The sequence below is a fragment of the Halichoerus grypus genome, chromosome 6, assembly GCF_964656455.1.
Source record: "Halichoerus grypus chromosome 6, mHalGry1.hap1.1, whole genome shotgun sequence".
In the NCBI taxonomy this organism is placed as follows: Eukaryota; Metazoa; Chordata; class Mammalia; order Carnivora; family Phocidae; genus Halichoerus; species Halichoerus grypus.
Window position 1 is genome coordinate 86,935,312 of NC_135717.1, and position 5,334 is coordinate 86,940,645.

The following is a 5,334-nucleotide window of genomic DNA, read 5'->3' on the forward strand; positions in this document are numbered from 1 at the left end:
GGAGCCTACAGGGACCAGGATCACAAAGGATATTTTTAGGTGTTTGTGTCATTAAAAGACTTCTTAGGGGCGCCTGGGTGGCTCGGTCAGTTAAGCGTCTGCCTTCGGCTCAGGTCATGATCTCAGGGTCCTGGGATCGAGTCCCACATTGGGCTCCTTGCTCAATGGGGAGCCTGCTTCTCCCTCTGCCTGCCACTCCCCCTGTTTGTGCTCTCTCTCTCTCTTTCTGCCAAATAAATAAATAAATAAATAAATAAATAAATAAATAAATAAAATCTTTTTTTTTTAAGTTAAAATCTTTAAAAAATAAAATAAAAGATTTCCTTTATGGGTCAATGGGGGTCAGAAGGTTTCACTTAAAGGAGAAAATAGAGATGTCATAGGTCACAGAAAATGGACGTTGGTTATTATTGTTGGTCAGTATCTGGGGTTGGTCTAGCTGGGGCATTGAGCATCTCAAATGTGTGTGGGGGCCAGGAGGGGTGAGGAAACCAGGTTACAGCAGAATCTGAATAGGCTGGCAAGCTCTGAAAAATTCAATAAATGCCCTAATCTTTTCACTGAGATACATACCCTCCCCTGATGTTTCCAGGAGCTCTGAGCCGCCCATGGGAGACTCAAGTCGGCCCCAGAGACCCCGAGCTGCCAGCATCCAGTCCTGGCTAGCTCCTAGGATTCTGTGTGAGAAGCTGGCAGGCTAATCCTACTCACTTGCTTGGAGAGCCTCCCACATGACCAGCCCAGGGACCAGCACCACCATTCACCCCATTGCCCTCGACAAAAACCTGGAAGTTATCCTTGACTTTGGTCTCACTTCACTCCCCATGTCGAAATGATTCTGTATTGTCATATCTCTCAAATCCATCCACCTCTTGCTATCCCCATAACCACTAACACGGTTCAGGAAGCTCCCACTGAAGCATATTCAAACTTCCTTCCTACCTCCGCCCTGTTACCTTCCTATCTGGGGTTCACACAATCAGATTCTGGTATTCACGCAACCACAACTGGTTCTTCTAGCTGGTTTTGGGCAAAATGGATCACAGTCTCTTCTCTGATGATAACTCTTCATTAGCTCCCTTTCTCCCTCAGGATAAAGGCCAAAGTTCCTAATATTGCCTTCCATACTCTTCATGTGCTGGCCCTGGCCACATTCCTGGCTTTTTTTTTCTCTAAGCTTTTATTTATTTGACAGAGAGAGAGGACAAGCAGGGTGAGTGGCAGAGGGAGAGGGAGAAGCAGGCTCCCCGCTGAGCAGGGAGCCCGATGCAGAACTCGATCCCAGGACCCTGGGATCATGACCCGAGCTGAAGGCAAACGCTTAACCGACCGAGCCACCCAGGTGCCCCACATCTCTGGCTTTATCACCGAGCTTCCCACCTGGCTTTTTCCAGCCACGTTGAACTACTTGCAATCCCACGTGAGTGTCTTGTTTTTTTTCACTCCTGGACCTGGAAAATGCTTCTCACTCTCCCTAGAAACCCTCTCACCCTCCCCTCAGCCCCTGGGTCCAGAGTCACCTGCTTAATTCCTGCTCTTGAAATCTGAGCCTGTGAGGCTTCTTACTTCACAAAATCTCCCCAAACTCTCTCGAGGGGGAAAGGGGCCCTGACTCTATGCTCCCCTAGCAACTTGTATTTGAGCATATAATAATCTGAGTTGTAGTTTTGGTGTCTGTTTATTTAACTGATCCACACCTCCATCTAGATCAGTGGCTGTCTACTCCACACATCAGAATCACCAAGGAGGGGCGCCTGGGTGGCTCAGTTGGTTAAGCGACTGCCTTCGGCTCAGGTCATGATCCTGGAGTCCCTGGATCGAGTCCCACATCGGGCTCCCTGCTCGGCAGGGAGTCTGCTTCCCCCTCTGACCCTCCCGCCTCTCATGTGCTCTCTCTCTCATTCTCTCTCTCTCAAATAAATAAATAAAATCTTTAAAAAAAAAAAAAAGAATCACCAAGGAACCTTATAAAAAATGCAAGTGCCAGTTAAACAAGGAGTTCTCCAGGTGGGTCTGCACATGGGTGTTCTGTACGTTCCTGCTTATGATTCTAGCAGGTGGCCCAAGAAGGGCACCACTGGGTTGACTAGAATTCCTTGAGCTCAGAGAACATGCCGGGTTGGTGTTTGTTCCCCAGTACCCTGCACAGGAAACCACGCTCAATATTTGTTACCCGAACACATCTCTGATGCCACACAGCAGCTTACTTTTCTGCACAGAGGAGAGTGTACATTTGGAAGGACACATTTATTTTCAGAGCTCTTTAGGTTTCATTACCTCTTCACAGCAAGGACACAGATAGGTAAATTGAGGCTCCCAGAGGCTGTGAGTGGTCCTCGCCTCGATGCCTTCGGAAAAACGCAGAGCAGAAATGCAGGTGACTCACTGGGAGCAGTCAGTTTCGTGGATGATACACACCCGGACCAACTTTGCTGCCCCCTAGAGCAGAGCTCACCCACTCTACCACCCCGCCTCCTAGTGTTGATGGAGATGCATTTGCAGGAGGGCAGCAGAGAGCAGGAGAATTTTGCACCCAAGTCACCCTTTTTTTTTTTTTTAATTTTTTAAATTCAATTAGCCAAGGTCAGAAAAACAGGATCATGTTAGTTTCTAGTAAGAGAAGGAAGGTATCTGGGGGATTTTATCAGAGAATTTGGGCCCTAATTAATATGGGGATATAGCTGTCTTTACCAACAATGCACTGACTGATTCCCTCCCACCCCAACTAGGGTGTCCAGGGTTAGACCCCTCAGGCTCCTGATTCTCTGCCCAGCGGGTGTGGCGGAGGCTGGGCAAGGAGGCAGGGCTTGGGGCCCGGCTTACTAGTAAATGGCTTTGGCAACAGCGAGACCTGGTTTCACACCCTGGCTGGCTTCAGCCCTTAGCACCTGCAGGCCTTGAGCATGTCAAGATCATGAATCCAGTCCCACTCCCCAGTGTTAGTGCTTACTATTGTCCTCACTGCTGTCATTCATGCTCTTCCAAGGAATCCCCTTAGAAGCTGCCCTGAAAACCCCTCATCCCAAAAGGGCAACGAGAAATGGAGAAGAACCCCGTGACCCAGGGAAACTGCAAGTGAAACGAAATGTCAATGTCATTTCTCTCACTGTGGTTTGTGGCGTTCAACACTCTTGCTTTGCTGATTGTCTCAGAGGGGGTTAATAACCCTCCGAGGACTGTCCTCCACTTAGCGACGGACAGGGGGCTCTGCTCAAAGTCTCACCTTGACAAGGTGGCCCCAGGCCCAGCCCCCACCCTCCTGCACTCCTCCCCCGCCCCACCCCGGACTGAGGCTGTGGTTCGAAGTGCCTGGGACTACGGGCATCCCCACTCATTTCCTCCTGCCTGTCCCCACATGCAATGGCTCCTGAAAAAGGGGAGCCAGTTGCTGCTCAGAATCCTTTTCATAGCTGACAACAATTGGATCCCCATCCTCAGCGACAAGGCTGTGACTGTTCTCCTGCCATTCCTGCTTCATTGTCAGCAAAGCCAGTGGGCCAAGGGGGGAGGGAACCGCCAACAACCCAAGCAATCAGAAAAAGAGATGGTGTGCCTTTAAGATGAAGGTGGTGGGCAACCATCCATCTTCCCTAAACACAGACTTGCCTTGTTCTTCCATTTCTGGCTGAGTGATAAAAACGTTAAATGTCATTTCCTGTATCAGTGGTTAACCACTAGATGCTGGATCAGAGATTTACCAGAAGTGCTGAAGTTAAGGAAAAAAAAAAAAAAACACCCTGCTGTTTTCAATAACCCTTTCTTGCACCCTGTGGGAACTATTTAACCTTTGTTGCGGGGAGAGGGTGGGGTGCCAGGGGGCTGGTGGATTTCGGCTGAACAATAAATTTAGGAGTCGATTTGCCAAAGACTTTCTTAGGCTTCATACAGGCGGTGAAGAGAGGCAGAATGTCACCATCCTGCATGGCTCCCCAGGGAGTGCGTGTGTAAGGCAGACATAAAAACCTGCCACGTGCCTTCCTTGCCCACCATTGTCTCTGGATGTCCACGGTCATTTGGTTTTAGGGACCCCACATTTTCATAGAAGACTGTGGCTCTATTTTTTTTAAAAAAAGATTTTATTTATTTATTTGACACAGAGCGAGAAAGAGAGAGAGAGCACAAGCAGGGGGAGTGGCAGGTAGAGGAAGAGGGAGAAGTAGGCTCCCCGCCGAGCAAGGAGCCCGATGTGGGGCTCGATCCCAGGACCCTGGGATCATGACCTGAGCCGAAGGCAGTTGATTAACCAACTGAGCCACCCAGGCGCCCCTGTGGCTCTGTCTATTTTGTTCCCCCGGCTTCCTGCAGCAGTAGGTGGCCTCTCAGCAAAAGGGAGCCTACTTGGGGGGAAAGCAGAGCTCTCTGGGAAGCTTCTGCACTTGAGCAGCTGGGGTCTGAGGGATGGAGAGCCCGGCTCCACCCTTTGTTGTGTCTTCTTGGATTTCTCCATTCAATTTCTCCATTCAATTAAGTGCTCAGGAAAGTAAAGTGGGGAGGCTTGGCTCAGCTCCACCAATAAGGGAGAGGACCAACTTGCAGCCCACCCACAGCTTTGCTCAAAGCCCCTCTAGTCTGCTCTGGGTTTTTTGTTTTTGTTTTTGTTTTTGTTTTTGCCCTGGGATGACCTCGATGGGGACAACAACACACAAAGCCACCCTGGCTCCTCCCTGCTGCCTCCCCGGGCTCCGTGGACCTCTCGCAGGGCAGATAAGACTTAAGAGCAAGGTTGTGTTCCAGCAATTGCATTTCCTGCCCCAGGCCGCCTAGGATGCTCTGTGCACACACGAAGCGCGCCTCGCACTTCAAGTACATCTAAGATGACCTACCGTTCCAATTGCCTGGGACTAAAGGGACCTCTGTTGTTAAAACTGGGAAAGTCCCTGGCAGAACAGAATAAGTGGGTAACCCTAACAGAAGTGTGTGACAGGTAAATACTCCTTGCACTTCGAAACTGAAGCTAAAGTTTAGGAAGGATGCAGCCAGGTCAAGTTGAAGAGGGCATGTTGCCGTGTAAGCATCCCTGGGGGAGAGAGGAAATCTCCACTGCTCTCCCCGCTCTCCTGGCGCCCATCAGAAGTCACCCTCTCCCAAGTCAGCAGTTAGCCACAGAAATCTGAAAGCAAAGAGCTGGAAGGGAAAAGATTATGGGGAAAAAAAGATTCCACCAAATCTCTCGTAGGTCTATGAACCTGGAACGTATTCCTCCTGGTGGTCCTGGATAATAGCACCAAAACGCACCCAGGTGCCCGAGATAGAAAAATCTAGAGTGCTGGACAACTTCTCACTCTCCCTCAGTCCTCCTCTCGGTTTTCTCAACAAGCCCTTCCTTTCCTGCCC